This window comes from Ostrinia nubilalis, chromosome 2 (assembly GCF_963855985.1).
Source record: "Ostrinia nubilalis chromosome 2, ilOstNubi1.1, whole genome shotgun sequence".
Classification (NCBI taxonomy): domain Eukaryota; kingdom Metazoa; phylum Arthropoda; class Insecta; order Lepidoptera; family Crambidae; genus Ostrinia; species Ostrinia nubilalis.
Window position 1 is genome coordinate 7,080,137 of NC_087089.1, and position 22,495 is coordinate 7,102,631.

Here is a 22,495-nt window from a genome sequence, read left to right on the forward strand (position 1 = left end):
GGTGACAAATGTATTCTACTCTGCCGTCACCACACGGCGGACGGTTTAAATATTATACTCCCACAAAAACACGAAAGTAAATAAATAATTATCAGCCGCTGGGGATCGAGTCATTAAAAGCATAATTCATTAAAATAAAGGAAGAAGGGATGCAGAAAAATCTCTGAAAATAATTTAAAGATACGTTTTTATTAAAATAAAATGTTCTGTTCCAATTTATCTCTCCAATATGCAAAAAAAAGGAAAAATCAACAGTTCTTCAGAAATTATGGAGTCAGATGAGCGTTTTTACTACAATCTTATTTAATTTTGCAAGCATTACATCAAGTGATGTAAGATGAAAGAAAATAAAGTCAGAAGCTTAAGGAATTCAGTATTGAGTAAAGACTGAAATCTGACGGAAATCGGGACCTCGATAGCAAGAGAATGGCTACTACCGAGCGATTAAAGTATTGAGCATTTTTTGTCACTCAATTTACCCGAAAATTATGACACTCTTATAACCAGTGAAGTTACATAACAACCGATTAACTCTTTTACAAAATATCGAAATTTTTAACTGCCACTTTCTGCACTCTGGTGGAATTTTCAAGCCAGAATATATTTTTATATTTGATTGCTAAATCCTTTGGCTGCTCGGCTTATCTTGAATTTATGTATTTTGCCTCGTAAAAAGTCTCTAAAAGTGGATGCATGTAGATTTAAATTTTCGCTCGCAAGTGAAATGTTGCATTTACTTATGGTCTTAAATATTATACTGGTCCGCTTCGGAGTGGAACCAAAACAAGATTCTGGAGACTCTGATTTTGGAGGCAATCTTATATCACAGTTAGGAAATGATGAAAATTTGGATCTCTCTCACGACGAGGAGTACGAAGATTTGAGGGCAGAATTTCTTGCCTACCACACTGCCTTAGCGTCGATTGCTTCTGATGGTCGAAGTAAGTTCATTTTATTCAGTACTAATATTTTATGTAAACTTTATGTAAATGCAGCATTAATGCTAATACTACCAAATAGTAAAAAGCAAAAAACTATGCTTACTATCATGTTTTGTTGTACACAAAGTTTCAAAGTCTTGCCAAACTTATCAAATCCATCATTCTTTTATCATAAAACGATTTACCTTCCAAGGACGAAACATTGTCGTAAACCTAGTTTTGGTGGCTGCTAATAAATACAACTCACGCACACATTATTTCACGTTTTCGGCAAGACTCGTATCCACGCCACGCTTACACGTTTAGCGAAGTCCCCATGGGAGATCCCTTACACATTCCTCATTATATTACAAATGCATGTTATGTCCATAGGGTCGATGCTAACTACACCTTGCTGGAAACTTGGTGGGATTTGTATCAACCACAACCTTTGCACTGGATTCAGGTTTCTCACAGAGGTCCCCGGATGCAAGGATAAGTTAAAGGTTTGCTGCTTCGTGTGGAATAAATTCAATGTAAGGGATCATAGAGACGAGGGGATCGGCTCGCTGGCTATGCCTTGGACGTTGCAGAAGGAGTTTGGTGGAGAAGGCGTCGTTGTGGTTGACAAAAAAGCTAAATCGAAAAAAAATAAAAAGAAAACTCTGCGATCAGCTTTGAGATCCACTCGTAATCGTAATGACAATGACTTCAAGAGAATCGCTTTTATAATAACGGTATAAGGACAAATAAATAAAATGTTAAGACTGAGGAGAATTTTGATTACCTACTCGTACCTTCTGCTAACTCCCTGCTTGTAGTTACCAAGTTAATTCTATGCAGCCAATGAACGAAAGCAATAAACTACTCAAGCATGATTGAAATGTAATGCTCAACAGTTTTAATAGTGCATCAATTATAAAAGAAATTATTTTTCGCGGTTTATTTTTTTAGATAATGTGGCTTTGGAAGGCGTATCTTGTTATTATAGTAAGTTTACAGGCATGTGGACTTACGTCTCTTGACATAACCGGGTCTTCGGAATTAAAAAATTATAAGGATGTGTTTTTGCCCGGGCTTCCTGGTGGAAAACCTACTCTTGGTTTGTTAAATCTTTATACTACCATAGATTTGCTAAAATAGGCGGTTTCTCGAGCCAATTCATAAGTTAAGAAGATTTAGCATATCCTACTATTGCTAATCTAGAAATTAAAAAGTTGAAAGTTGTCTAATTTAGAAGAACATTTCTGCTTGCTTTGGGTGACAATGACAAATTTATGCAGTGCAAAATGTCAACGAATATTTATTTAATTTTTATTGATGTGTCAGTTAACTAATTATTTAGGACAAATAAACCACTTAACTAGTTATTTAGGACAAATAAACTCATTTACACATACTACAGGGTCGACCACTGCCACCTGCTGGGCGCGTGGTGGAATCTGCATCGACATTCGCCACTGCACCACCATGAGCTTCGACCCCTCCGTCCCTGGTTGTACCAGAGGCTTCAAGGTTTGCTGCAAGCATATGTATAAGTTTGGTTCCCCCACCGTGGGCATCAAAAGGAAAAGTACTGAGTTACTCATTTTCTCGTCGAGCCTCCAAGAACTTGACCAGGACTCGATTCGTCTGCTTGCGTTGATGAATACCAATATATTAGAAAATCTATAGTGTCTTCTTTGTGTTATTTGTTATTACTTGTATATTTTTTACTCAAATAATTCTTCATATTGTAAGTTTTAGAACCGTTTAGTATGCCCGGTTGGTAGCGGTCTGCGTCCAGCGCCTTCCTGCTACCTTTATGATGTCGTCGGTCCACCTTGTGGAACTGGACGCAAGCCGCTATCAACCGGGCAACATGGAAAGCATTGGGGGAGGCCTATGTTCAGCAGTGGACGTCCTATGGCTGAGATGATAATGATGATGATGATGATGATGCAGATTAGTGTGTACCATGAGATTGAACTTACAAATTAACCTGAATAAAATCCCAAGACTTTTGTGTTTTTTTATGACCATCCCAACCATCTTGCGTGGCAGTTATCACAAGCATATCTATGCCACAGAGAGGCATTATTACTAACATGATATACCCACAAAATGAGCATACATAATACACAAACATAACTCGTTAAGCCTTGTCAGAAGCTTGAAAGCGGTTTGATAACATTATCCAACCCGCACTGGGGCCCTAAAGTATGGACTTACGATGGTTTAGTAACCCATAGTTGGGTGTAGAGTGCTCCAATAGACTTGGAGAATCTCTCATACTTTAGACCAAAGATTGACATCGAGCTGTATTTGCCCATTGATTAAAACAAACGTAAAATGAAATAAAGTTGAGATCCTCAAAACAATCAAATCTTTGTTTTAGTCCATTTTCATCATTTCTTACTTACAAAATAACTAAACTTTGTAAGTGATACTACAAAAACTAACTTATATAGGTACCATAAAAACTTAAGAATAAATGAAATTCGGGAATTGAAATCTCCTAAAAGAAATAATCGACAGTAGATTTTCGTAGAAAAACATAGTCCAATGCAAAATTGTCGCCACAAATCAATAAGTTACTTTCGTCGTTCTTAAAATAGGAAGTTTGACGTCAAGCATACGTAAATGTGTTTGTTGGATATTATAGTAGTGATACAGCTCAAAGAAAACAGTTTAAACAGTTATTTCTAAATAAATTATCCTTGATTTATCACGGTTCAAATTGGTATACCGATTGCGCGTTTTTTCAAATCTAAATTCCACAACGACCGGTTTTGTGTGTGTCCACCGAGTGGAAGGCCTGCCTACTTATTCTACGTTTTCCAGTTCGTGGTTGTCATTTCAGAACTTTTATGTCTCAAGGATCATGAGTTCTAGATTAGTAAGCCTATCATCTTCTATCAACAAAAACACATGATTACAGTTATAATATTACTTTTATGTTCATCTATCTATACTTAATATTATAAATGCGAAAGTAAGTCTGTCTGTCTGTCTGTGTTGCTTTCACGCCTAAACTACCGAACCGATTTTTATGAAATTTGGCATAGAGATAGTTTGAGTCCCGGGAAAGGACATAGGATAGTTTTTATCCCGGTTTTTGAAACAGGGACGTGCGCGAGAAAGTTTTTCTGTGACAGACAAAATTCCACGCGGGCGGAGCCGCGGGCGGAAAGCTAGTATTTTTATAAAGCCTTCATCCTGAATCTACTTTCTGGTTCCTCCGGGCTGTGGCTCTGCCAGATTGAGCTACACTTTATTTATGGCCTCGATAAATAAATTCTCGCTTCATTACACGCGTTCATTAAATCAGGTAACAAAGTAAGGCCGGTACAGATAAGCTCTGATCATTTAATTTGTTTAAGTGTTGTTATTTTTGTTTGCTTTTAAATTCTTTGTTACCTACTTACGTGAGTGCTAAAAATGTTTCATCAAATGTTACGTTACGTTTACCTATACCTCTCGCATACTTAGTCTTATTTTTTTTATTGTTGTTTTAATACTTTTCTTAAAAAAGTTGCTTGAAATTTTTTTTCTTATATACGTGTACACATTGGAAGGTAATCGATTTTCACAGCGAGTACGAGTATTCTTTGCTTTACTTACCCCGTGTGACACTGAGTGATGGATTTTCCACGATGCGCACAGTTATGTGACACAGTGATTATTTTAGTACCTAGAAGGTACCTAGGTATCTACTTTCTAGATGAAAATATGTTGTTTCATAGAAGTATTTAATACTTTACTCTTTCGTTTATGTTGTACTAACTATACCAGATAGAAAATAAATCTATACCATTCCGATACCCAGAGGGTAGTAGAAGGACGCATAAACACATTAGTATTCGAACGTTAGTATTTCCATAAAGTTTTCAAAACTAATAAAGGTCCTCATTATAAGGTCATTTCGTCTCTGCAGGAGCACGAGGCAAATGGAATTTGACCTACAATTTCCACGCTCTGGCCAGGCGGTTTGAAGAGGCTTGATGTTCGCATTTTTCCCTTAGACATCTACCTACTTAAAAAAAAAACCTATAATGATAACATTAACACCATCCGATAAAGACACACGAAGCTATTATAATACTTATAGCTAAATAGCTGTCCGTATCAGACCAAAACAGGCCCCACAAAACAAACAGTATCTCCTTTCATTAAAATTCCAGAGACTTAAACCACGCATTTCTGTGATACCCGCACACTATGGGCCCGCCTTCCGCGTTGCGTTTCGCCGGTTTCGCTGTGTGCGCTCCAAAACAAGGTAAATGGTCCCCATACATTTTACATGAGCTGTCTCAGCGTTCGAATATCTGTGGGATTAAAAATCGTACACAGTCATCAAAATTTATTAAATGCCATGTTTGCGGGCGCAGGTAAGCAAATATCATATTCGGCTGTCCGGCTTACAGATTCGCGCACCTGTTTCGTTTTATGAGGGTCGAAACGAAAATATGAAGCACTTTCTAGACAGTAAGATGTGTTTTTATTGTTCTAGAACGATAAAGTTTTATATCATGGGTTATAAAGTAGTCAACTTCGTTTTGTACAGCGCTAAACACGTCGTGGATCAATCCAACTTCTCTAGTTGTTTGAAGTATTGATTATTTTTAAATAATAAAGTGTATGTGGTACATGTGAAAATCTACGTAACATACTTTAAGACGTCCAATCAACCAAGATATCTTACGAATATGGGACTGTACTCATATCCTGTGGAGGCAGATCATTTTTAGCCGCAAATTAAGATGCAAGTAAATTAAATAAAAAATGTTCATGCATGATTCATAACAGTTTCATAAAGAAGGTAGGTAAACTCGGAAATGAAAAAAATACATTACAAGATTTAATACCTAAGTCTAACGGATTTATGCTACAAGCTACAAATAGTGCGCAACCTTGGGGACAAGCTGTTGAAGGATGTAGAGCTACCCTAATATACAGCCATTTTCGGCTTCGTATTCACTCCTGCGGTTTGGCACTAGCACAGGACAGTCGTCAACGTAATTTATACGTTTAATTAAAGGTACAATATAATAACTCACTGCAAACATACAATTGGGCAAACTATTTTCTATGCATTACTTCGTTCTCTATGTAGATTGTAGGTATTCACATAACGTCTCTATCTTACTGGGTATGTCATTTATTTGTACAATAAAACGACGTGTTTATGAATACAACGTTTTATCTTCTTTTCAAATGCATAAAAACGTTCGTGCATAAAATGTAATACAAAAATTACAACTGCAAAGAAGTAGCAAAGATTGGCGTGGCTGTAGCAATTCTTCAAATCCATTTCATAGCGTTAAAATTGCTTTCACGCCTGTCAACGTTCGTTTCAAAATTCGTAAAATAAAGAGCAATTTTTAAAACTGGTAGAGTTTTTGTGAAAACTTGTTGTTGGCCACTTTTTCCTTTTCTGTTAAAGGTGGTATTTTATAGCAGTTTTTTTGTCTTTATATTTATACATTATGTATGTATAGCTGTTGTACCATATTTCTTAATAGTCTAATCATGTGGTTTCAAATTATTAGAACAGTCTTTGGACACGAATCAAAATGCCTTAAAATATAAGAAAAATATCACATTATCTGATGAAATAGAAAGAGGACGTTTGCATCGTCTATCTGAACTGGATACTTTACTACTAAATAAAACTAAGCAATAACTTTGAAAGCTCTTTTACAATTGCATAAATGACGTCGCTCAAAGGTATCGGTTGTTCAAAAGGCAAAAGATATCGGGAAATACGACTAGGTCATCTAATAGACTGTTCTGCCTCAGTAGACAGATCTTTGTAAGTCATAAAGGTAAAAATAAAAAGAAAATGGTCACAATTACATGCAAAGAGATTGGTCAAGACAATGCCAGAATAAATTAAGGTGAATTATTGACCTCAATAATGGGGTCCAATTTCGGAAAAAATACTGTTGGTTGAAGGAATCACTAGTCTGAGTTGCTTAGGCTTGTTTTTTGTATGGAGATTGACAGATTTTTGACGTTTCTTAAACTTAACTAAGATGGTGCAATTCGGCCTTAGTAGGTAGATACCTAAATAATAGCAAAACGATACCAAAACTCACTCTACTTTTATGTAATCGGTTACGCGTCTTCGGAAACCGATTACCGTTGGTGGGCTCGGTTTTGATCGAGAAATAGCAATTCCGGTCCTGTCGAATTTGAAATTAAACGAGATGTCAGTCCACACTGGGCATTACGGTTATGCAAGTTGAAACGGAACGCAATTAGTGAGGTCTGGCCTCACTGAGTGCGAGGCCGTGTAACCAGACTAGTGCGAAAATTAACTTTTCAAAAATAGGTACCTACTTACCTACCTAACTCTACTAGCTTTTGGCCATAGCTTCGCTAGCGTGAATTTCGCTACGTCTCTAGAGAAATTTTTATCTATGGTTTTCTTTTCCTGTATTTGTCTTTTAATTCCATTGATTTTTGTGGGAATTTACGTAGGTACAATGGTGTCAGTCTTCTCTTCTTTAGGCTAATGTAACACATCTTGTTAACGCCTTCACTAAAAACCAGGGTTTGAAAATATCCTTATGTTATATATCCGATATATATCCGATATATATCGGATATATATATCGGATATATATCATAAATATTGGATAAAAACACCCAAAAGACCCTCTTTTTATACCAACATTTACGATTAGAAAGTAACAATAATTATAGGTATATTGGCTTATACCAAAATATTTCAAATGGTTTATAATTTCCTCGTTCCTTCTCATAAAATTAATTCCGTCTAACAACCTCCCTAGTCCTTACACGAGTAACGGTTTGATAGCTAATTAATAGTTCTCAGAACCACCCGTTTGATGCTACAAACAGTAATTGTTGGTATTCTTAACCTCAGGTGTATTTCCATTGTGTTAGCGCCAACTGTCACTTCTGACGGCTGAGTCTGCGTATAATTGCGCCTTTGAACAGTGAAGCCTTGTGTTTTGTTGACAGACGAGGGTGGCAAGTGGGAGTGCTTGTTTAATATTATTATGGGTAGCACAGCTGGGGGATTTACGATACAAGCACATTCTGGATCATAATTGGGTTTACAATCGGGTTCTTAAGGATCGATATAGTGTTTATGAAGCGAATTAGGGCACAAGTTAAAGGGAAGGGATATTGGATAACGGATTGTTTTTACGTCTTGTGATAATGTGGAAGTTTCAATTGAGGAATTGAGCTCAGATAATTCTAACGGATATATCTTAATAGATTGGAAGGTTTCAGATTTAAATTAGTGACAACTTCCAAAAACATGATAGTATTTACAACCAGAATAATATTAATACTGTCCACTATAATTACAGGGTAATAATTAATTAATATAAGTCTTTCTATCACAAATACCTACGAAGGATTAAGTACTCCTTTACCAAATTCGCAATCTAGCCAAACTTATTACACGGAGTGAGAAAGAAAGTAAAAGTTCTTTATTGTGTTCACTTTCAGCACTGGATTACAGGCGCTTTCCGTAACTAACAAACGGTTATGACTTGCCGCGAGTTACGATAACGAGTTAGCTCGCTACTTATTAATTTAGATAAGTGACGTCACGTAGCAGATTCAATTAAACCGAGTTAGTGGAAAGGTAAATCAACGGATTAACTCCTGCGGTCGCCTGATTAATCTTTGATGGCTCAGATTTGTGAAAGCTCACTAAGCTCAGCCGTGATGGACTAAGAGCCTGAACGCCAGACCTTCGTTATTTTATAAAAGCTAAAAGTTTGTCAGCGCGTGCTCCCAACATGGTAAGAACATTGGACTATCATGAAGTTTGCTAAAATGCTTGTCTGGCAAGGGTTTGAAACGGTCAAAACTATCTGGCTGTTGAGGAAATATGATCTGAGGAATCCTCGGAGAATAGGGTAGCTTCCAAAGCCACGATGACCCAATCTTCATAATGGTCCACCGTTCTTAACTATGTTGGGCATGCGCTGACAAACTTTAAGCTTTTATAAAATAACGAAGGTCTGGCGTTCACTGGCTCTTAGCCCATCACGGCTGAGTTTCCACGAATCTGAGCCATCAAAGCTTAATCAAGCGACCGCACGAGTTAATCCGTTGATTTATAAAATAATGAAAATCTGGCTGGTGTTCACTAGCTCTTGCTCTATGATGGTAGAGCGCCCACAAAAACAGCAAAGGAGCAGAGATTTCGATTCAGATCAACGCTAATTTCCCGTCATTTCGGCCCCCTCATCTAATTCTATCCTCGTTTCTTTCGCAATTAAGCTTAATTTTTTCCTTTTGCAAACGACATTGTTTTGGTCAAAGTATAAAACTTCGGCATTTTGTAGATCTTAATCAAGATCGATGGTGTGATTTGCATAATTTTTTTGTTTTTCTTATATCACCAGTTTTTTTGTTTTGATGTTACGTTTTATAGTTGCAAAACTTGTAAGTAACTTGATTTAACTTTGGAACTTTCCTTACGCGAACACTGAACAGTTTTTTAATTGTTGTTACATAACTTTTATTAATGTCTAGTTGGTAACCCTTATTGTTTATGTAAATAATCACTACAACAATACTGTTTCGACTTTAGCTGTTACGAGAACAAAATTGCATATTTGCTTTCTACTAGGTACTAATAGCAACATTGAAGTTTCTCTAGTTAGTAATTAGCCTACCTTTGATTGCAAAGTGAAATACTGTAGTAGTATCATATCTTTATAAACCAAATTGTCACTCTATTGAGGTACATAAGCGTAATTCCTTCTCGCTCGAAAGAATATGGAAAACATTCCTCTTCGGAAACGTTAAGAATTTTATATTGGCCATAACGTCAAACGACATAGGAAGTTGGGTGTATCCCAGACAATGGTCGCGCGCCCGAGTTGAACCGTGAACTCGACGCATTCCGGGCCGCACCGCACCGCACTCATAGTATACGCAGTTACAGAAGGAAAAATAAAGAACAGTGGGTCTAACATGGCGACATTATAATATTACTAGCGGCCGCTCGCGACTTCGTACGCGTGGAACCCGTTTTTAGCCGACTACGGCAAAGCAAAAGGAGGGTTATGATTTTACCCCCTTAGGGGTGGAGTTGGAGAAAACCCCCATGCAAAATTTGAGACTCCTAGCACTTGTAGTCTCTGAGATTTCGTGATGAGTGAGTCAGTCAGTGACCTTTCGCTTTTAATAAAGATAGATGAACCAGATGAAATACATCAAAAGGTCATCTAAATTGTTATAGTATGTTGTACTTCCTCGATATGTATAAAGTACTTCATCGATATTAGTAGGTACATTCATGAAATTTGAGGACGTTTTAAGTTCAGTAACCTAGACAAGAGTTATACCTATGTAAAACAGACATGCTGCTATGCGACAGCTGTAAAAAATTTTGGAATCTCTTTAATTAAGTCGAGAATTAATGAATTCTTAATTAAGTATCATTCGTCCAATATAAATCACGTTTAAGTTGTAAGTGTGCAATTGAGAATAATAAAGCAAATTAACAGACAGCCAAAACGATTAACATCGTTTAATCGCAGTTCATTTCGACTCTATACTGTTTATTCCACGTTTAAATTTAGCCCGACAGATCAGCCTTTATTCGGGCATTGTTCAAAGATAATTCCGACCCTATTTCACGCGTGTCCTCGCCAGTTGTTTGCTTCTTTGCTCCTCAGTGTGTACTCTGCATTAGCGAAGGGTTAGTCCGCAGGACAGTCAGGTGCAAAAATGTGTAAAAAAAAGTGTTGAATACACAAACTTCTTTATCTCTCACTCCCGAGGGCGTTCGTGCGCTTAAAAAACTCGGAGAGATAAGAAAAAAACGAATCGACATGTATTCACGTAACTGTACCTACATTCTTGAAAGTCTCTAGGTGTCGTGGCTATAGTTACACTGTATGTTTAAGAGCCTCGAGTACACAAAAGGTATTATCCTTGTCTGCGTGTGTCTTAGCTTAAAATGTTGCTTTCTTGCTATTATTTGAACTGTAGATCTAGGAAATGATGAGTCTACAACTCATGTTTAACCTCAAATACTTTTTTTATGCAAGACAAGGCAAGTATTTGACCGCATCGCACCTGGTGTTAAGTCAGATGCAGTCTAGTCTACTAATTGTTTCAGAAAAAACATTATCTAACAGTTAACTGTTATGTATCCACCCTCCCTTAATTTTGGATTAGCCTTACACCGAATGAGATCCTTATTATTAAAACTATCATTGTTCAGTTTGTCTGAAATCGATTGAGACATATTTATATTTCTGTACGGTAGCATGGTAAAATATCTGTCTATCTTTCTTCGACATCTTGCATGATCTAAAAAAGCTTTCCTTTAGCGATTATCGTTATTTAACGATTACTGATAATCATACGGAGACGGGGACTGCTGGGGTCGTGACCCTTGACGTCACCCGAGAGGAGATTTTACCCCCGCCTGTGTTGCTAAGTAAATTTTTATCTGTTTGTATTATTTGTTTGAAGTCCTTATTTATGTAAAATGTACTTTAATGTAGATGACGTGTAATAATATTTTCATGGAAATTCATATCTTGAAGAGAAAAGCGCGTTGTTTGTCCCGAATTCGAAAAGTTCCTGAAATACATTTTTCTTTTCTTAGGAATCACCACTCCTTGGACTTTTACAGAAAAATTAAATTAGCTATTCTCGAGTTCTTTGCCATTCGAGTTTTTAGTTTAGAAACACATTTAGCGGTTCGTTTTTCTTTATTTAAAGATTCCTTAGCGAGCAGTGAAGAAGGTCGAATAAAAGCAATTTAAATAAAGTAAGTAAGATGGTTGTTCCTCCCGAATACTGGCTTAATTAATTACTAAAAAGTATTTCAATGTTAACTAAAGCACTAAATTAAAATACAAAGTAGGTATCGTAAAAATAAATGCGTATTTGCAACTTGCTAGGGTAACTTGAAGCCTACATAGTTAAGAAGCTCCACCGCGGAATCCTACACTCTCAGTTGGTAAGCATATTCCATAGTTTCAGACTCTCCGTAGCTATATGCTACTATCCCTCTGTGCAAGTTGCGTTGAAACTTCAAACTCCGTCTGTCTGTTTGCTTATGTTGGCTACTAATTGCGACTACACCTCTCCAAATAAGCCCAACCTCAAGCCGGGATAGGGCAGCAAACCGTGACGGTCACGGCTCTTGAAGTTGTGCCTAGCTCTTAATGTACGTGATATCCGTGCTTAAGTGGCTCAAAAGAGGTGAGAAAATTGCCCGGATAAATTGCCGGGGAAAATGTCTGAGGCACTTAAATTTGCACTTCAAAACGGACTCTTGTTTCTATCGGGTCTCATGAATACGACAAGACACTCCGCTTCTGAAAGGCGAACAGATTAGTCGACCTCATTTCGCATAAAGAATAGGGTAGTTACTTTCTTTATTACTTCACAATCGATATTAAACGATATCAGTAGGCTATTCTCGATGATTCATTTCTTGCGGCTGTTCTATTGATCAATTGTTCTTTGAGGGCGATATGACGTTGGAATAAGTAAATGTGTGCTTATTATGAAGCCTTGTTTGAACATTGGATCAATAAAGCCTTTGAGCATGTTTTACGGTCGCTTTTAAAAATTGTACTATCAATATTTTAATGGGAAGGAATAAAATGTCTGGAAATAATTCTTGAAATGCCAAAGTACAGCCAAATTTGGCTATAAAATTACTGAAGCAATGTGCCATTGCGCGCTGTGGCATCTCCCGTCACCGTTATTAAAGAAGCTCGACCTCTGGGGCCCGCCAGCCTCGCAGTTTTCCCTCCCTCACTCCATTTGTCTTTGGAGCAACACTCAACATTCAACTGTCAAATTTGATGTTCCGTTGTTAATAAAGCAACTAAGCTTTACAATTACAGTGCGGGCACCGCTGACTAGGAACGTGTCTTAGTTCAAACAACGTTCCGTTCACAAACTTGGAACTAGAAGCCACTGTATCGTCATTTAAATTTCAAACTAACAACATAACACAACAAACGTAGTTCCAGTACAGTATTGCGCTGAAATCTTAAGGTCTTATTAATTATTTTACAAAAGACTGAAGCCTTTGTTTTGCAGCGAACCGAGTGCTTGCTTCTTATGGCCTGTATGTGTGGAAGAGTTCATTATTTTAATGGTATTGGCCCCAGCAAACTGTGAATTAAATTTTGCTATGACAGTTGAGTGAAGGGCGAGCTCCGTATTTCGACAACATTTAATATTGAAAGACTTTTCCGGGAGCCATTTGCTCTACATAAAATATTCCATAAAAACAGTCGAGTCAAACTGTAGACTCACGAATTAATGTACCATATTTATTGATGACGATCGTTAAAGTGGCCTCGTGCAACTTGCATGTGTTGTTTTACAGTCAGACACGAAACCTCAATCAATAAATGGAAAATTATGGTTTGTCATTAAGATATCGTTCTGCCTTTGAACCCTTTATTCTAACAACCACATGTCATGAAAAAATATCGGCAACTAGAAAAAATAATTCTGGGCAAGTTCCATACCATATCAACAACATGCATGCTATAAAACACTTAAAACTCTAAAGTATTTTTACCTTCTGGGCGGGTTGTTTATAGTACCTACGCTAAATTGCCCTCGACTGTTGGCGGAATGACGGCTTTTACAACTTACTTTTACTTTTCGGCGAAAGAAGTGAATGTACCTGAAAAGGAAAACAACTTTCGTTAATTTGCATGACCTTGTGCAAAGTGGGGCAGGTTAAACATTAATTCATTAACGGGCTTTATATTGTGCTGCTAGGGCATTCGCTTTTGCGTTTTGGGCGGATTCTTCTGTGCTTCTTATCACAGAAGCTCTTTTATCAGTAGCTTAGAAGAAAGGGTTCAACTAACACCAGAACACCTGAGGCACCGCATTTAGTTCAAACTTTTGTGCATTGTTTTCACCACGCAAATGGTGCTTCGTTGATTATAATCAGTGGCTTAAAATATCTGGGTAGTTCTACAAATCAGGGAATTTTACGGGGCTCAACTTGCAGCTCCTTAAATTACCAATTAATAGTTTTCGTTTTAGGGTATTAATAAAGTTTAACTCACATAGTACTTGGTCACTGAATTTCAACACGTTTTAATAAAAACATCCCAGACAAAAATGGCTTCAAATGGGAAAAATTCTCATTTCCCTGTGGGGTGACATTCCAGAATTCATGATGTAAATCACAATAAAAAATATAAAAATATAATTAGTGAAAAATAATATTGTATTGAAAGTAACCATTAGTGTATCTTTCATTTAACCTATATGGATTATGTTAGAATTCCCTATTTACATATTTTTTTTATTGCTGAACAAAGGCGACACGAATTAAGTATCACTTCCCTGCCACCTATAAACACGTTAAAATCTGTAACAAAACAAAGGGTAAGCCACGTTGTCGTTCTTATGTATTTAAGTATGCAGTTAAGTTCGCCTAGTGAAACGTTTATTTCGCCCAAATCGTCAGTCAGTTAGACGCAGCTACGCTGTTATCATCGTCTGTCGTGTCTGGGCCAGACAACTTCTCACTCATCTGTTACGTATTTATAACAGTATTTTATATTATTTTAGGGCAATTATGAAACAATAATTGTCAAACTCGCTTGCGTCCATTGACTGATAATATTAAATTTGACATGAAGTTTATATAATTCATGATTTTGGCAAAATACATCAAAAATCTCACTTCCCTGTGTATCATTTCCCTGGGTTTACGAAGAAAATGGAAAAGTTAATATCGACTAACCAGCAAAACTTACTGCTATATAAAGGCATTTTACAAATACACTAAGTGCAGGCAAATGCATACACTCCATTGAAAGTGGATACTCCATTTTGACTTGCTTGACTCTATACAAACTTTTAGCTGTTTTTGCAGTAACGTGTGCGAACACTTCCAAATAGGCATCCTAAAATATTCTTCCATGAAAGCAAATGTTGATGACGCTTAGACTGAATCTGAAACTGAGACCAGTAATGCCTGCAAAACCAGTATTTTGATTCATCAGACTTGGTTGACCTTACGAGTGTACTGGGACTGAATGAACATTGATGATCCTGATGGATTGCTGGAGATGCCGAAAATAGATACTAACGAATTGTTTCCAGTCGAAGAAAAGCGTCGAGGAAAGAAGAGGAAGATAATAGAAGGAGATACGAATAGTAGGGAAAAGTCAAAGAGATCAGGTGACGGAAAAAGAAGCAACCTAAATGAGTTCCATGTTCAATTGATAGTGGACCTTTATGATGCACATAAAAGTATTTTTTATTATTTTTAGAATAAAGACTATAAACTCAAATGCATCTTTCAGTTAAATTTTCACTATCCTGTATATGTTCTCACTTCCCTGTCCATCGAAAATAGAAAAACCGCTATAAAATCAATATTTATCATAATTTTGTCTGGCCCGTTAAAAATTGGATATGTTGTAGTATATTCTCGGTCTTTAGTCACTGTTTATACTGATTACTAACAAAAACTGGAGATTCATTTTATGGTCCTAAATAATTCCACCGTGAGTAGAACTACCCATCTATTAGGTACCTTCTGTCCACTATTAAATCTGCTGCAGGTATAAATGTCGTTTCAAGTTTAGTTAAATAATTAATGTCCTAACATTTCAAGCTTAAAACCATGATAATCATTGAAGCCAATTAATTTAACTGCCATGTTATTCGGAAAGCTTGTTAAGCCATGCCATTCCAATTGAATTATGTTAGACGCCTATGACAATTCATCCATAAATGTGACAGGTTACACCTAGCAATCGATAACATTAATCTGTGTCATCGTCTGCCAAGATTACCAAAGATATATTTTGCACCTTGCTCCAACATTTCACGGAGAACAATTTCGCGGTTGATTTACCTTCGCAATATTAACCCCTTGGTTTCATCACTCTTTTTGTTATGGAAATATTTCTACAGGCTATGCCTTAAAGGTTTAATATTTCAAAATAATTATAAATGAAGTAATGACGACTTGGTGTAGCAAACAAACGGAACAAAGGACAACATAATTACGTTTAATGCCTGTTTGAAGCAACCCAATTACGTAACGTTTTATTTCTGTTTCAGCTTCGAAGTTCCTGTTGTAATAGTTTTATTTTATATCGATACTATTACTATGTTCATACGCCTGTTTAAACTCTCCAAAATTTCATTAAATTTGAAATCATAAATTTCCCGCCTAAGTCAGTTTGATTTTTTCAAGTTAAGTATTTATAATTTTCAATTTTTTCTCCTCTAACTTCTAAAATAAGAAAATGAAAAATCTAAAAAAAACATAATAATATGATGTACATTACTATAAAAAATACCAACGAAAATTGTTTTGAACGATATCTAGTAAGTAGTTTTTTTTAATACCTCGTAAATCCTAAACCGCCTATTATTGCGTAATCTTTCATACAAATAACTTCAATTAAAAAAATAATAATTTCATAAATCAATGAACCCTTTGTGCGTGAGTCCGACACGCACTTGGCCGGTTTTTGTTTTAACTAATGTTATTTTGATACGTAAATAAGAAGATTGGTCTGTACACAAACCTTAAAAGAAAAGTGGTTCCCAGAACACTCCAAATTTTATGATTTATCTGCCATAATCACAATTTACAGACATCTGCTGAGCTCGTACCTACGGCAAAGTTGTAAATTTTCCTCGCAAAAAATATCGGGGAATTCTATTCCGAGTTGCAAATCAATCGAGAGTGAAGTCACAATTCAATTTCAAATCAAGAGTAACTCGGTCGTTTGTGTTTAATCTAGGATTTGCAACGTCGAAATACTCGCAACAATTTCGAAATCCCCTCGATCTCGAGGGATTTAACCAACGCACAATTACATGTTTCGGTATGTTAAAAAAGATAATAAAATGTGATGAAAAGCCAGTCAAAGTAACGGGAGTTATTAAGCGTTGGGAATACTCATTGAATTATGTTCATTGTATCGTTCGAAAAGTAATTTGATCCAGAATTACCCAGTGTTATACTTGACTCATGGGGCAATGATCAATTTGGCTACATTTATGTATGAATGTTAGATGAACTAATTAAGTACATGATCATAACATCAGATCAGATGTTATTGCAAAGTAGCATCTAATACAAAGACATAAGAGGCCACAGTGTAAAACTTGATGTGCCGTCCTTTTTACGTATTGTCACAATATCTCCAAAACCTCACGTTGGTGATGTGCCAAGTCGTATATTTTATCGTTATGGCCACCATTTCCAACTAAACTTGACCATAATACAATATCTTTCATTTTTTGTGGTTTCTATGAAACAATTCTTATGATTGAGATCTTCTTGATTTTCGCTGAAACAGCAGATTTATTTGGTATCTTTTATTTGGTATTCTGTGGAAAATCAAATAAAATGTTTAGGTACTGTAAGATCGTCGTTATTACTGAAAGTTTGATATTAGACCAATTTTTCTCGTGCAACTGTCCCGCTATATGCCAACGACTGTACAATCGTCAGCATCAATCTTAATAGTGTGGAATCTTATGTGGTTATAATAAAACCGATTTTGCAACTAAAATGTGAGAATACTACTGTACATGATGTTGTCAAAGATTTTTATGTTGCTGAGATCAGCGCTACGAAAGGAGGGTCAATCGATCCTGCTTATTAAGGACTTGGCCTCGGCAAACTTCGTGGAGCCCGTTAACACCAGTCCCTGGACATGCTTACACGACAATATTCAGGTAAATTTACCCTATAAATTAGGGTGCGTCCATAATCCGCGGACATTTAAATATATTCGCACTGGTGTTTGTTTATTCATGTCAAACCCTCGGTTCCCCGCAACTTTTGTTTAGCCGGGAATGAGGACTTGACCGCAAATTTTGGTTGTGACCATCATGTTTAATGACAAAGTTTTATATTTAAATTGAAAGCTAAATTATTAATATTTAGTAGTATCAGTAGAATTTCGCCCGTAGGTTTATGCCAATCTGCTGCGCCAGCGTGAATTTTAGTCTTCACAGAAAGTCTTTATAATTTCTAAACATTATATTTTATGTTCTGTATTAATAATTCCAAATAAAAACTTCGAAAATGTATTTAGGTACTTTACAATGTAGTAATTAGGTGGAAATTGAACTCAACGACCCTAAACTTAGTTATTTAAGTATTAAATAAGTTAACGAGTTGGAAACTTATTTTCCGTTCGTTCTAAAAATTCAGACAACTGACTGTTCATTATAATTATTCTCGCTAAGTTTTAGTAGGTATAGTTCTTTTAACACATAGACTGGTAACTTGAAATATTTTATCGACAGGTAAGTAAGTACTAACATAATTTACAACTTTCAAATCTGGGAAAATGATAAACGACTTCTTTACGAAGTTACGCGAACTCTGGAAGTTGGCTGTTTTAACTCGGCAGATTCAATTCCGAAGTTGGGTACGTATAGTTTGGAAATCACGTACTGTCAGGTTTCTCATTACACATTAACTAATGCAGGTAACACAATCAGTTTGGCCTGACACCCTGTTAGAGCGGCAACCGGCTCGCATACTGATTTGGTTCTTGTTAGCGAATAGTGAGCAACTAATTAAACTTCGGAATCTCTTAATGAGGCTATATCTGCCCGGCTCGTGTAGTGGGCATGCAAAATTCAATAAGACCGTTAAGGGCAATATAGGCACGTACCCACGCCTTAATCACCGCCAATTAAATTAGATCTAAAAGTTCGCGGAAGCGGCCCTTGTTTATTGGTCCAAAACTCCAAATATATTGGACGGAAAATTAGTTAATTGGACCAACACATATTTTAGCGGATTATATTCGATCCAGCCGCCACATCTTAAGCTTTTATGTCAAATTGTAACACCTATGTAAACCACATTTTAAGCAAATAATTCAACACTAAATTCTTGTACAACCTGTTCATGTATTTCAGACATTAAATGAAAGTCATTAATAATGTAGCTTCAGGCATGGGTACTTAAAGTTTGTAAAGACCTTCATTAAACAACATAAAGGTATTTCGTATTTCAAATAAGTACCTACTCGATGACAAACAGCATTTTGGTATTTTTTTCACTTTTTGCAAGCTGTTTAGTGTTGACAGAGCGCCAATAGTGCTTCACGGTTGATTTTGAACAGTTGAACTGCAACTGGGGCTCTTTGTAATTTAAGTTTAGGAAGTTTTTAATTAACATTTTGTACAGTTGCCAGCAAATAAAATATGTACTCGTATGCTGACTTTCAAGATACATGTTATTTCAGAAATACTTTTTTTTTGTAACTAAAAAGGATGCGCTACGCTAACGTAATGAGGCTACAAACGGACATAACTTTCAATATAAATACGATATCATTTATGCGTGAATATTTTATACATATTGATTCCTTGTACAGGCGTCGTCTTCAAGTTGAACGATGAGATCTTAAGTAGGTAATTGTAACAAAATTGATTTTGCTACAAATATGTACAGTCTGATGTGCTGTTGACTGTACAAGTGTCAGTCCACTGCACAAACACTGTACCTATGACAGCAGTCAGTCAGGGCCTATTCATTAGGCATCGATCAAGCCGCCTATTGTGGCCTGAGAGGCGACAATAACTTGAGTTCCAGACTGATGCATAATGCGTATTCGGTGCCTGAATGTCTTTACAATTGCCTTGAGTGCATGACATAATCAAGTGGATAGACACGACTACTAAGGGTGGACACGAGTAATATTATTAGTTGTTCTTCATTATAGAATTTGAATTTGATGATGATGATGATGATGATGATGATGATAGAATTTGAATATAAGAACCTAGTAGAATAAGTAAAATACTTCTCTTTATTCAGTTTGGACCAAGATTTGGCACGGAACGTTCAAATAATCAATAATTTAAAAAAAAATTATGCCTCTAACGAAGGAACAAAAGAATTTATAGAGCGTTTAGACATAACTCTAAGATTTTACATAAAATAAGTATGTAGCACATTAGTACATAATTTTCTCTTTGTCAAAACCCAATTTGAAAAAAGATTTTTAGTCTCACATTTCCTGGTAATTCAAACATAATAAGCCCTCAATTAAAAGCAAATTATTATACAGCGTTTCAGTAGATGTGCTCGTTTGCCCGGGCCTCATGTTTCGCTGTGCCGGGGGGCTCACGTTATTCTTGCAGATACTTCGTCTAATTAAGGAAATTGTATTTGAGTTTTGAACAAAGCTTCAGGAAAATCATAATTTAGTACGCAGAACTGACGGCCGATGGGGCAGTAAAGTTCTAACCCAGCGTGAGTCGTCTACCCACAAGGTAGGCGCTGGACGCAGGCCGCTACCAACCGGGCAATATGGAAACCACAACTATGTTGATAGATAGACACTAACGCACGTATTCACAAACATTACTATGAGGTCGTACAGTGCGCGTGGACGCACAGGGTCACACAAGAACCAATCACAGAGCTCTATTCAACGCATCGTTTCTGAATCGGGTGTAAAACAACAAAAACTTTAAAGATTTATTGGAAAATGATACCTATTACAACTACAGTAGATGCCACCAGTGATGTGCCATCTGTACCTCCTCTTTATACATATTTACAACCGTCAGGCAAAAAATAATGGCCATAAAATTAACATTGGCTATTTACGTTTCTTGAAAGATTTTTAGTAATTTAGGTAATGAAAAACGTAATGCCTAACAACAGACTAAATTACAATATAATTCTAGAAGCGACAGTGGGTGTTTATGTAAGTTAACATTTTTCATTTTGTTAATTAACCATAGCTAACAGCAATTTAGTTAGGTATCTTACTTGGCTCATAGACAAAATTTAACTGCAGAATTCGATTCGATTTGCGTCTATTGTTAATCGCATAAAAAGGTAACTTAAAGTGTAACTTTTGGGGAGCGATCACGATCTCGCATTTTGATGCATTTTGTTGAAGACAATATTGTCGACTATTACAAATAAGGTACCTAATGTAGATACTTTGAATTTGTATAACAACAATATTAATCATATTAACTAAGACTAAGAGGCATCTTTGGGATCTCTCACACAATTGTCGAATCCAGTTGAGCGGTCACTTCAAATGGAGCCATAAAAGCATCCGAGTGACAAATGAAATGGTCAAAGTGTAAGAAATGGTCCGGAAGCCGGACTTAGCTAAGCGGTTGTATTTAGGGGCTTACGATTATTTCGGGGCCACATTAGAAGGGCCAGAGTCGCATGTTTAGGCCTACTATCAGCCCCAGATAAGATTAACTGTTCCAAATACTTCCGTAATCTGGCGTCTTGTTTCCTTTGTCCCTAGATATTGACCCGATTTGATTATTGTACCCAAGCCGGGAGAACGGCGGCCACTTATTCATAATCCGCTTAAGATTTTGAGGGTCAGTCATCATATTTTATTTATGTGGGCCTTAGTGTGATTTTTCTTGACCTTTGTCGCTGAAGCCTTTTAGGGAACAAAGATTGACAAAGGGGATCGGAGCCGGCGCCGATAGATAGTGACACGACGCAATGGACGTAAATACGAATTTACATAAAAGGTTTTTCATATTCGAACGTTTGGGCACTAAGCGATTTTCTGAACGACTAATTAAACTTCGACTTCCAGTCCATATTTTAAAATAATGGGGATTCAAACATTTTCTCTGGATTCCAGTCCATATTTTTAAATAATGGAGATTCAAACATTTTAGCTTCAGAACAGTTTCTAGGACAGTAGCTTGAAAATCGCACTTATTAGTGCAAAGTAAGCTGATGTTCGTTGTCTGCACTTTGTTTTGCATTTGTTATTTCACTGTCTTCTTCTGTTAGTACAATACATATTAAAGAATCAAATATTTATTATTCAACATTTTTAGTAGGTGCCACTTAGCCACCAAAAGCAAAAGAACACCTTCCACGTTATACTCGGTTAGCTTTATTATCATAGTTAGTGGTATTGTTCTATTATTGTTTTTATATCTCTGCCGATGACAACGATGCCCCTTTGTGGCCATTTCTATAACGATCATGTTTTATGGAATAGGATAGGTGGAATCTATTTCTCTCGATTCATACGCGTGCATGAATTTGAAAATAGCTATGGCCTGATCGGGGGAACACGTACAGCCTTTATATTTGGGAAAGGTTTTCTTGTCCTTGGCCGGAAATTTGATGGAATTGAATTAGATTGAAATGAAAATATCAAACATAATTGACATGGTATCTTTCGCCTTATGTTAATGTAGGTATGTACCAATTACATAGCATTAAAGCTTAAAATAAATAAACGTTTTCCCTCTTGTTATGAGAATATCATCAAAATAAAGTACTTTATTACGTCCCGCGGCTTTGCTCGCTCGCATTTCGGTCTGTCACAAAAATACTTTATCACGCGCGTATCCCCACGATGTAAAGCACTTTATCATTACATTTTATTACGAAAATCATAAAAATGATTTTTCATATCGCTAACATGAGAAATGATGGGTTCCCATATAAACTTGCGTCCCTTTCACCCCTTCTTTGATTTATTTCTATGACAAAAGGTAGGTCATATCCTATGTTCTCCTCCTCCTTTACTCTGTAATATACAAAATTTCAGCAAAATTGGTTCAATGCTTTAGGGATA

At 36.4% G+C, this 22,495-nt stretch overlaps 2 long non-coding RNA genes across 2 annotated transcripts; both read left to right on the plus strand.

The window, feature by feature from the left end:
• The first annotated feature begins 519 nt into the window (after positions 1-519).
• On the plus strand, positions 520-1,691 carry LOC135086392 (uncharacterized). Its single transcript, XR_010260466.1, has 2 exons — positions 520-941; positions 1,314-1,691. It is a non-coding gene; the product is annotated as an uncharacterized LOC135086392 (long non-coding RNA).
• A 155-nt stretch (positions 1,692-1,846) lies between these two features.
• On the plus strand, positions 1,847-2,923 carry LOC135086396 (uncharacterized). The gene is made up of 2 exons (XR_010260468.1): positions 1,847-2,022; positions 2,326-2,923. It is a non-coding gene; the product is annotated as an uncharacterized LOC135086396 (long non-coding RNA).
• The last annotated feature ends 19,572 nt before the right edge of the window (positions 2,924-22,495 follow it).